Here is a 12,584-nt window from a genome sequence, read left to right on the forward strand (position 1 = left end):
AATGCTAGGAGAGAGACTCAGTCAAATCAAATGAGGCAGAGAGATGCTAGGAGAAACCCAAGTGAAGGATCATGAGGCAGAGAGATGCTAGGAGAGACCCAAGTCAAGATTAATGAGGCAGAGAGATGCTAGGAGGGACCCAAGGCAAGGATAATGAGGCAGAGAGATGCTGGGGAGTCCCAAGTCAAGGATAATGAGGAAGAGAGATGATAGGAGAGACACCAAGTCAAGGATAATGAGGCACAGAGATGCTAGGAGAGACCCATGTCAAAAATATGAGGCAGAGAGATGCTACGAGAGACCCAAATCAAGAATAATGAGACAGAGAGAAGCTAGGAGAGAAACCAAGTCAAGGATAATGAGGCAGAGGGATGCTGGGGAGACCCAAGCCAAGGATAATTAGGCAGAGATAGGCTAGGAGAGACCCACGTCAAGGATAAGGAGGCAGAGATATGATAGGAGAGACCCAAGTCAAGAATAATGAGGCAGAGAGATGCAAGGAGAGACCCATGTCATGAATAATAAGGCAGAGAAATGCTAGGAGAGACCCAGGGCAAGAATAATGAAGCAGAGATGATAGGAGAGACCCTAGGCAAGAATAATGAGGCACAGAGATGCTAGGGGAGACCCAAGTCAAGGAAAATGAGGCAGAGAGGTACTAGGAGAGACACCCAGTCAAGGGTAATGAGGCAGAGAGTTGCTAGAAGAGACCCAAGTTAAGAATATTGAGGCAGAAAAATGCTAGGAGAGACCCAAGTCAATGATAATGAGGCAGATAGATGAAAGGAGAGACAACAATGCAAGGCTAATTAGGCAGAGAGATGATAGGATAGACACCAAGGCAAGGATAATGAGGCAGAGATATGCTTGGAGAGACACCAAGGCAAGGATAATGAGGCAGAGAGATTCCAGGAGAGACCCAAGTCAAGAATAATGAGGCAGAGAGATGCTAAGAGAGACCCAAGTCAAGAATAATGAGGCAGGGCGATACTAGGAGAGACCCAAGTCAAGGATAATAAGGCAGAGAGATGCTACCAGAGACCCAAGTAAAGGATATGGAGGCAGAGAGATGATAGCAGAGACACAAAGGCAAGGATAATGAGGCAGGCAGAAAAAGGGTAGGAGAGACACTCAGAGTCAAAGATAATAAGGAAGAGAAATGCTAGGAGAGAGACTCAGTCAAAGCAAATGAGGCAGAGAGATGCTAGGAGAAACCCAAGTGAAGGATCATGAGGCAGAGAGATGCTAGGAGAGACCCAAGTCAAGATTAATGAGGCAGAGAGATGCTAGGAGGGACCCAAGGCAAGGATAATGAGACAGAGAGATGCTAGGAGAGAAACCAAGTTCAGGATAATGAGGCAGAGAGATGCTAGGAGAGTTCCAAGTCAAGGATAATGAAGCAGAGAAGTGCTAGTAGAGACACTAAGTCAAAGATAATGAGGAAGAGAGATGCTAGGAGAGACAGCAAGGCAAGAATAATAAGACAGAGAGATGCTAGGAGAGACCCAAGGCAAGGAAAATGAGGCAGAGAGATGCTAGGAGAGACCCAAGTCAAGAATAATAAGGTAGAGAGATGCTAGGAGAGACCCAATTCAAGGATAATGAGGCAGAGAGATGCTAGGAGAGACACAAGTGAAGGATAATGAGGCAGAGAGATGATAGGTGAGACCCAAGGCAAGGATAATGAGGTAGAGAGATGCTGGGGAGACCCAAGTCAAGGATAATGAGGAAGAGAGATGATAGGAGAGACACCAAGTCAAGGATAATGAGGCACAGAGATGCTAGGAGAGACCCAAGTCAAGAATATGAGGCAGAGAGATGCTAGGAGAGACCCAAGGCAAGAATAATGAGGCAGAGAGATGCTGGGGAGACCCAAGGCAAGGACAATGAGGCAGAGAGATGCTGGGGAGACCCAAGTCAAGGATAATGAGGAAGAGAGATGATAGGAGAGACACCAAGTCAAGGATAATGAGGCACAGAGATGCTAGGAGAGACCCAAGTCAAGAATATGAGGCAGAGAGATGCTAGGAGAGACCCAAGGCAAGAATAATGAGGCAGAGAGATGCTGGGGAGACCCAAGTCAAGGATAATGAGGCACAGAGATGCTAGGAGAGAAAACAAGTCAAGGATAATGAGGCAGAGGGATGCTAGGAGAGACCGAAGGGAAGAATAATGAGGCAGAGAGAGCCTATGAGAGTCCCAAGTCAAGGAAAATGAAGCAGAGAAGTGCTAGTAGAGATACCCAGTCAAGGATAATGATGCAGAGAGATGCTAGGAGAGAGTTAAGTCAAGAATAATGAGGCAGAGAGATGCTAGGAGAGACCCAAGGCAAGAATAATGAGGCAGAGAGATGCTTGGGGAGACCCAAGCCAACGATAATGAGGCAGAGATAGGCTAGGAGAGACCCACGTCAAGGATAATGAGGCAGAGATATGATAGGAGAGACCCAAGTCAAGAATAATGAGGCAGAGAGATGCAAGTAGAGACCCATGTCATGAATAATAAGGCAGATAAATGCTAGGAGAGACCCAAGGCAAGAATAATGAAGCAGAGATGATAGGAGAGACCCTAGGCAAGAATAATGAGGCAGAGAGATGCGAGGGGAGACCCAAGTCAAGGAAAATGAGGCAGAGAGGTTCTATGAGAGACACCCAGTCAAGGGTAATGAGGCAGAGAGTTGCTAGAAGAGACCCAAGTTAAGAATAATGAGACAGAAAAATGCTAGGAGAGACCCAAGTAAAGGATATGGAGGCAGAGAGATGATAGCAGAGACACAAAGGCAAGGATAATGAGGCAGGCAGAAAAAGGGTAGGAGAGACACTCAGAGTCAAAGATAATAAGGAAGAGAAACGCTAGGAGAGAGACTCAGTCTGCAATGATAATGAGGCAGAGAGATGCTAGGAGAGACCCAAGGTTAATGAGGCAGAGAGATGAAAGGAGAGACAACAAGGCAAGGATATGAGGCAGAGAGATGCTAGGAGAGACCCAAATCAATAATAATGAGACAGAGAGATGCTAGGAGAGAAACCAAGTCAAGGATAATGAGGAAGAGGGATGCTGGGGAGACCCAAGTCAAGGATAATGAGGAAGAGAGATGATAGGAGAGACACCAAGTCAAGGATAATAAGGCACAGAGATGCTAGGAGAAACCCAAGTCAAGAATAATGATGCAGAGAGATGCTAGAAGAGACCCAAGCCAAGAATAATGAGACAGAGAGATGCTAGGAGAGAAACCAAGTCAAGGATAATGAGGCAGAGAGATGCTAGGAGAGACCGAACGGGAAGGATAATGAGGCAGAGAGATCCTAGGAGAGTTCCAAGTCAAGGATAATGAAGCAGAGAAGTGCTAGTAGAGACACTAAGTCAAAGATAATGAGGAAGAGAGATGCTCGGAGAGACAGCAAGGCAAGAATAATAAGACAGAGAGATGCTAGGAGAGACCCAAGGCAAGGAAAAGGAGGCAGAGAGATGCAAGTAGAGACCCATGTCATGAATAATAAGGCAGATAAATGCTAGGAGAGACCCAAGGCAAGAATAATGAAGCAGAGATGATAGGAGAGACCCTAGGCAAGAATAATGAGGCAGAGAGATGCTAGGGGAGACCCAAGTCAAGGAAGATGAGGCAGAGAGGTTCTATGAGAGACACCCAGTCAAGGGTAATGAGGCAGAGAGTTGCTAGAAGAGACCCAAGTTAAGAATAATGAGACAGAAAAATGCTAGGAGAGACCCAAGTAAAGGATATGGAGGCAGAGAGATGATAGCAGAGACACAAAGGCAAGGATAATGAGGCAGGCAGAAAAAGGGTAGGAGAGACACTCAGAGTCAAAGATAATAAGGAAGAGAAACGCTAGGAGAGAGACTCAGTCTGCAATGATAATGAGGCAGAGAGATGCTAGGAGAGACCCAAGGTTAATGAGGCAGAGAGATGAAAGGAGAGACAACAAGGCAAGGATATGAGGCAGAGAGATGCTAGGAGAGACCCAAATCAATAATAATGAGACAGAGAGATGCTAGGAGAGAAACCAAGTCAAGGATAATGAGGAAGAGGGATGCTGGGGAGACCCAAGTCAAGGATAATGAGGAAGAGAGATGATAGGAGAGACACCAAGTCAAGGATAATAAGGCACAGAGATGCTAGGAGAAACCCAAGTCAAGAATAATGATGCAGAGAGATGCTAGAAGAGACCCAAGCCAAGAATAATGAGACAGAGAGATGCTAGGAGAGAAACCAAGTCAAGGATAATGAGGCAGAGAGATGCTAGGAGAGACCGAACGGGAAGGATAATGAGGCAGAGAGATCCTAGGAGAGTTCCAAGTCAAGGATAATGAAGCAGAGAAGTGCTAGTAGAGACACTAAGTCAAAGATAATGAGGAAGAGAGATGCTCGGAGAGACAGCAAGGCAAGAATAATAAGACAGAGAGATGCTAGGAGAGACCCAAGGCAAGGAAAAGGAGGCAGAGAGATGCTAGGAGAGACCCAAGTCAAGAATAATAAGGTAGAGAGATGCTAGGAGAGACCCAACTCAAGGATAATGAGGCCGAGAGATGCTAGGAGAGACACAAGTGAAGGATAATGAGGCAGAGAGATGATAGGTGAGACCCAAGGCAAGGATAATGAGGCAGAGAGATGCTGGGGAGACCCAAGTCAAGGATAATGAGGAAGAGAGATGATAGGAGAAACACCAAGTCAAGGATAATGAGGCACAGAGATGCTAGGAGAGACCCAAGTCAAGAATATGAGGCAGATTGATGCTAGGAGAGACCCAAGGCAAACATAATGAGGCAGAGAGATGCTGGGGAGACCCAAGTCAAGGATAATGAGGCACAGAGATGCTTGGAGAGAAACCAAGTCAAGGATAATGAGGCAGAGGGATGCTAGGAGAGACCGAAGGGAAGAATAATGAGGCAGAGAGAGCCTATGAGAGTCCCAAGTCAAGGAAAATGAAGCAGAGAAGTGCTAGTAGAGATACCCAGTTAAGGATAATGATGCAGAGAGATGCTAGGAGAGAGTTAAGTCAAGAATAATGAGGCAGAGAGATGCTAGTAGAGACCCAAGGCAAGAATAATGAGGCAGAGAGATGCTTGGGGAGACCCAAGCCAACGATAATGAGGCAGAGATAGGCTAGGAGAGACCCACGTCAAGGATAATGAGGCAGAGATATGATAGGAGAGACCCAAGTCAAGAATAATGAGGCAGAGAGATGCAAGTAGAGACCCATGTCTTGAATAATAAGGCAGAGAAATGCTAGGAGAGACCCAAGGCAAGAATAATGAAGCAGAGATGATAGGAGAGACCCTAGGCAAGAATAATGAGGCAGAGAGATGCTAGGGGAGACCCAAGTCAAGGAATATGAGGCAGAGGGGTTCTATGAGAGACACCCAGTCAAGGGTAATGAGGCAGAGAGTTGCTAGAAGAGACCCAAGTTAAGAATAATGAGACAGAAAAATGCTAGGAGAGACCCAAGTCAATGATAATGAGGCAGAGAGATGCTAGGAGAGACCCAAGGTTAATGAGGCAGAGAGATGAAAGGAGAGACAACAAGGCAAGGATATGAGGCAGAGAGATTCTAGGAGAGACCCAAGGATAATGAGACAGAGAGATGCTAGGAGAGAAACCAAGTCAAGGATAATGAGGAAGAGGGATGCTGGGGATACCCAAGTCAAGGATAATGAGGAAGAGAGATGATAGGAGAGACACCAAGTCAAGGATAATGAGGCACAGAGATGCTAGGAGAGACCCAAGTCAAGAATATGAGGCAGAGAGATGCTAGGAGAGACCCAATTCAAGAATAATGAGACAGAGAGATGCTAGGAGAGAAACCAAGTCAAGGATAATGAGGAAGAGGGATGCTGGGGAGACCCAAGTCAAGGATAATGAGGAAGAGAGATGATAGGAGAGACACCAAGTCAAGGATAATAAGGCACAGAGATGCTAGGAGAAACCCAAGTCAAGAATAATGATGCAGAGAGATGCTAGGAGAGACCCAAGCCAAGAATAATGAGACAGAGAGATGCTAGGAGAGAAACCAAGTCAAGGATAATGAGGCAGAGAGATGCTAGGAGAGACCGAACGGGAAGGATAATGAGGCAGAGAGATCCTAGGAGAGTTCCAAGTCAAGGATAATGAAGCAGAGAAGTGCTAGTAGAGACACTAAGTCAAAGATAATGAGGAAGAGAGATGCTAGGAGAGACAGCAAGGTAAGAATAATAAGACAGAGAGATTCTAGGAGAGACCCAAGGCAAGGAAAATGAGGCAGAGAGATGCTAGGAGAGACCCAAGTCAAGAATAATAAGGTAGAGAGATGCTAGGAGAGACCCAACTCAAGGATAATGAGGCCGAGAGATGCTAGGAGAGACACAAGTGAAGGATAATGAGGCAGAGAGATGATAGGTGAGACCCAAGCCAAGGATAATGGGGCAGAGAGATGGCAGGAGAGACACCCAGTCAAGGCTAATGAGGCAGAGAGATGCTAGGAGAGACCCAAGTCAAAGATAATGAGGCAGAGAGATGCTAAGAGAGACCCAAGTCAAGAATAATGAGGCAGAGGGATGATATGAGAGACACCCAGTAAAGGATAATGAGGCACAGGGATGATAGGAGAGACCCAAATCAAGGATAATGAGGCAGAGAGATGCTTGGGGAGACCCAAGCCAAGGATAATTAGGCAGAGATAGGCTAGGAGAGACCCACGTCAAGGATAAGGAGGCAGAGATATGATAGGAGAGACCCAAGTCAAGAATAATGAGGCAGAGAGATGCAAGGAGAGACCCATGTCATGAATAATAAGGCAGAGAAATGCTAGGAGAGACCCAGGGCAAGAATAATGAAGCAGAGATGATAGGAGAGACCCTAGGCAAGAATAATGAGGCACAGAGATGCTAGGGGAGACCCAAGTCAAGGAAAATGAGGCAGAGAGGTACTAGGAGAGACACCCATTCAAGGGTAATGAGGCAGAGAGTTGCTAGAAGAGACCCAAGTTACGAATATTGAGGCAGAAAAATGCTAGGAGAGACCCAAGTCAATGATAATGAGGCAGATAGATGCTAGGAGAGACCCAAGGTTAATGAGGCAGAGAGATGAAAGGAGAGACAACAAGGCAAGGCTAATTAGGCAGAGAGATGATATGAGAGACACCAAGGCAAGGATAATGAGGCAGAGATATGGTTGGAGAGACACCAAGGCAAGGATAATGAGGCAGAGAGATTCCAGGAGAGACCCAAGTCAAGAATAATGAGGCAGAGAGATGCTAAGAGAGACCCAAGTCAAGGAGAATGAGGCAGAGAGATGCTAGGAGAGACCCAAGTCAAGAATAATGAGGCAGGGCGATACTAGGAGAGACCCAAGTCAAGGATAATAAGGCAGAGAGATGCTACCAGAGACCCAAGTAAAGGATATGGAGGCAGAGAGATGATAGCAGAGACACAAAGGCAAGGATAATGAGGCAGGCAGAAAAAGGGTAGGAGAGACACTCAGAGTCAAAGATAATAAGGAAGAGAAATGCTAGGAGAGAGACTCAGTCAAATCAAATGAGGCAGAGAGATGCTAGGAGAAACCCAAGTGAAGGATCATGAGGCAGAGAGATGCTAGGAGAGACCCAAGTCAAGATTAATGAGGCAGAGAGATGCTAGGAGGGACCCAAGGCAAGGATAATGAGGCAGAGAGATGCTGGGGAGTCCCAAGTCAAGGATAATGAGGAAGAGAGATGATAGGAGAGACACCAAGTCAAGGATAATGAGGCACAGAGATGCTAGGAGAGACCCATGTCAAAAATATGAGGCAGAGAGATGCTACGAGAGACCCAAATCAAGAATAATGAGACAGAGAGAAGCTAGGAGAGAAACCAAGTCAAGGATAATGAGGCAGAGGGATGCTGGGGAGACCCAAGCCAAGGATAATTAGGCAGAGATAGGCTAGGAGAGACCCACGTCAAGGATAAGGAGGCAGAGATATGATAGGAGAGACCCAAGTCAAGAATAATGAGGCAGAGAGATGCAAGGAGAGACCCATGTCATGAATAATAAGGCAGAGAAATGCTAGGAGAGACCCAGGGCAAGAATAATGAAGCAGAGATGATAGGAGAGACCCTAGGCAAGAATAATGAGGCACAGAGATGCTAGGGGAGACCCAAGTCAAGGAAAATGAGGCAGAGAGGTACTAGGAGAGACACCCAGTCAAGGGTAATGAGGCAGAGAGTTGCTAGAAGAGACCCAAGTTAAGAATATTGAGGCAGAAAAATGCTAGGAGAGACCCAAGTCAATGATAATGAGGCAGATAGATGCTAGGAGAGACCCAAGGTTAATGAGGCAGAGAGATGAAAGGAGAGACAACAATGCAAGGCTAATTAGGCAGAGAGATGATAGGATAGACACCAAGGCAAGGATAATGAGGCAGAGATATGCTTGGAGAGACACCAAGGCAAGGATAATGAGGCAGAGAGATTCCAGGAGAGACCCAAGTCAAGAATAATGAGGCAGAGAGATGCTAAGAGAGACCCAAGTCAAGAATAATGAGGCAGGGCGATACTAGGAGAGACCCAAGTCAAGGATAATAAGGCAGAGAGATGCTACCAGAGACCCAAGTAAAGGATATGGAGGCAGAGAGATGATAGCAGAGACACAAAGGCAAGGATAATGAGGCAGGCAGAAAAAGGGTAGGAGAGACACTCAGAGTCAAAGATAATAAGGAAGAGAAATGCTAGGAGAGAGACTCAGTCAAAGCAAATGAGGCAGAGAGATGCTAGGAGAAACCCAAGTGAAGGATCATGAGGCAGAGAGATGCTAGGAGAGACCCAAGTCAAGATTAATGAGGCAGAGAGATGCTAGGAGGGACCCAAGGCAAGGATAATGAGACAGAGAGATGCTAGGAGAGAAACCAAGTTCAGGATAATGAGGCAGAGAGATGCTAGGAGAGTTCCAAGTCAAGGATAATGAAGCAGAGAAGTGCTAGTAGAGACACTAAGTCAAAGATAATGAGGAAGAGAGATGCTAGGAGAGACAGCAAGGCAAGAATAATAAGACAGAGAGATGCTAGGAGAGACCCAAGGCAAGGAAAATGAGGCAGAGAGATGCTAGGAGAGACCCAAGTCAAGAATAATAAGGTAGAGAGATGCTAGGAGAGACCCAATTCAAGGATAATGAGGCAGAGAGATGCTAGGAGAGACACAAGTGAAGGATAATGAGGCAGAGAGATGATAGGTGAGACCCAAGGCAAGGATAATGAGGTAGAGAGATGCTGGGGAGACCCAAGTCAAGGATAATGAGGAAGAGAGATGATAGGAGAGACACCAAGTCAAGGATAATGAGGCACAGAGATGCTAGGAGAGACCCAAGTCAAGAATATGAGGCAGAGAGATGCTAGGAGAGACCCAAGGCAAGAATAATGAGGCAGAGAGATGCTGGGGAGACCCAAGGCAAGGACAATGAGGCAGAGAGATGCTGGGGAGACCCAAGTCAAGGATAATGAGGAAGAGAGATGATAGGAGAGACACCAAGTCAAGGATAATGAGGCACAGAGATGCTAGGAGAGACCCAAGTCAAGAATATGAGGCAGAGAGATGCTAGGAGAGACCCAAGGCAAGAATAATGAGGCAGAGAGATGCTGGGGAGACCCAAGTCAAGGATAATGAGGCACAGAGATGCTAGGAGAGAAAACAAGTCAAGGATAATGAGGCAGAGGGATGCTAGGAGAGACCGAAGGGAAGAATAATGAGGCAGAGAGAGCCTATGAGAGTCCCAAGTCAAGGAAAATGAAGCAGAGAAGTGCTAGTAGAGATACCCAGTCAAGGATAATGATGCAGAGAGATGCTAGGAGAGAGTTAAGTCAAGAATAATGAGGCAGAGAGATGCTAGGAGAGACCCAAGGCAAGAATAATGAGGCAGAGAGATGCTTGGGGAGACCCAAGCCAACGATAATGAGGCAGAGATAGGCTAGGAGAGACCCACGTCAAGGATAATGAGGCAGAGATATGATAGGAGAGACCCAAGTCAAGAATAATGAGGCAGAGAGATGCAAGTAGAGACCCATGTCATGAATAATAAGGCAGATAAATGCTAGGAGAGACCCAAGGCAAGAATAATGAAGCAGAGATGATAGGAGAGACCCTAGGCAAGAATAATGAGGCAGAGAGATGCTAGGGGAGACCCAAGTCAAGGAAAATGAGGCAGAGAGGTTCTATGAGAGACACCCAGTCAAGGGTAATGAGGCAGAGAGTTGCTAGAAGAGACCCAAGTTAAGAATAATGAGACAGAAAAATGCTAGGAGAGACCCAAGTAAAGGATATGGAGGCAGAGAGATGATAGCAGAGACACAAAGGCAAGGATAATGAGGCAGGCAGAAAAAGGGTAGGAGAGACACTCAGAGTCAAAGATAATAAGGAAGAGAAACGCTAGGAGAGAGACTCAGTCTGCAATGATAATGAGGCAGAGAGATGCTAGGAGAGACCCAAGGTTAATGAGGCAGAGAGATGAAAGGAGAGACAACAAGGCAAGGATATGAGGCAGAGAGATGCTAGGAGAGACCCAAATCAATAATAATGAGACAGAGAGATGCTAGGAGAGAAACCAAGTCAAGGATAATGAGGAAGAGGGATGCTGGGGAGACCCAAGTCAAGGATAATGAGGAAGAGAGATGATAGGAGAGACACCAAGTCAAGGATAATAAGGCACAGAGATGCTAGGAGAAACCCAAGTCAAGAATAATGATGCAGAGAGATGCTAGAAGAGACCCAAGCCAAGAATAATGAGACAGAGAGATGCTAGGAGAGAAACCAAGTCAAGGATAATGAGGCAGAGAGATGCTAGGAGAGACCGAACGGGAAGGATAATGAGGCAGAGAGATCCTAGGAGAGTTCCAAGTCAAGGATAATGAAGCAGAGAAGTGCTAGTAGAGACACTAAGTCAAAGATAATGAGGAAGAGAGATGCTCGGAGAGACAGCAAGGCAAGAATAATAAGACAGAGAGATGCTAGGAGAGACCCAAGGCAAGGAAAAGGAGGCAGAGAGATGCTAGGAGAGACCCAAGTCAAGAATAATAAGGTAGAGAGATGCTAGGAGAGACCCAACTCAAGGATAATGAGGCCGAGAGATGCTAGGAGAGACACAAGTGAAGGATAATGAGGCAGAGAGATGATAGGTGAGACCCAAGGCAAGGATAATGAGGCAGAGAGATGCTGGGGAGACCCAAGTCAAGGATAATGAGGAAGAGAGATGATAGGAGAGACACCCAGTCAAGGATAATGAGGCACAGAGATGCTAGGAGAGACCCAAGTCAAGAATATGAGGCAGAGAGATGCTAGGAGAGACCCACGGCAAGAATAATGAGGCAGAGAGATGCTGGGGAGACCCAAGGCAAGGATAATGAGGCAGAGAGATGCTGGGGAGACCCAAGTCAAGGATAATGAGGAAGAGAGATGATAGGAGAGACACCAAGTCAAGGATAATGAGGCACAGAGATGCTAGGAGAGACCCAAGTCAAGAATATGAGGCAGATTGATGCTAGGAGAGACCCAAGGCAAAAATAATGAGGCAGAGAGATGCTGGGGAGACCCAAGTCAAGGATAATGAGGCACAGAGATGCTTGGAGAGAAACCAAGTCAAGGATAATGAGGCAGAGGGATGCTAGGAGAGACCGAAGGGAAGAATAATGAGGCAGAGAGAGCCTATGAGAGTCCCAAGTCAAGGAAAATGAAGCAGAGAAGTGCTAGTAGAGATACCCAGTCAAGGATAATGATGCAGAGAGATGCTAGGAGAGAGTTAAGTCAAGAATAATGAGGCAGAGAGATGCTAGGAGAGACAGCAAGGCAAGAATAATAAGACAGAGAGATGCTAGGAGAGACCCAAGGCAAGGAAAATGAGGCAGAGAGATGCTAGGAGAGACCCAAGTCAAGAATAATAAGGTAGAGAGATGCTAGGAGAGACCCAATTCAAGGATAATGAGGCAGAGAGATGCTAGGAGAGACACAAGTGAAGGATAATGAGGCAGAGAGATGATAGGTGAGACCCAAGGCAAGGATAATGAGGTAGAGAGATGCTGGGGAGACCCAAGTCAAGGATAATGAGGAAGAGAGATGATAGGAGAGACACCAAGTCAAGGATAATGAGGCAGAGTAGTGCTAGTAGAGACACTAAGTCAAAGATAATGAGGAAGAGAGATGCTCGGAGAGACAGCAAGGCAAGAATAATAAGACAGAGAGATGCTAGGAGAGACCCAAGGCAAGGAAAAGGAGGCAGAGAGATGCTAGGAGAGACCCAAGTCAAGAATAATAAGGTAGAGAGATGCTAGGAGAGACCCAACTCAAGGATAATGAGGCCGAGAGATGCTAGGAGAGACACAAGTGAAGGATAATGAGGCAGAGAGATGATAGGTGAGACCCAAGGCAAGGATAATGAGGCAGAGAGATGCTGGGGAGACCCAAGTCAAGGATAATGAGGAAGAGAGATGATAGGAGAGACACCCAGTCAAGGATAATGAGGCACAGAGATGCTAGGAGAGACCCAAGTCAAGAATATGAGGCAGAGAGATGCTAGGAGAGACCCACGGCAAGAATAATGAGGCAGAGAGATGCTGGGGAGACCCAAGGCAAGGA

Source organism: Triturus cristatus, chromosome 1_1 (assembly GCF_964204655.1).
Source record: "Triturus cristatus chromosome 1_1, aTriCri1.1, whole genome shotgun sequence".
NCBI classification, from domain to species: domain Eukaryota; kingdom Metazoa; phylum Chordata; class Amphibia; order Caudata; family Salamandridae; genus Triturus; species Triturus cristatus.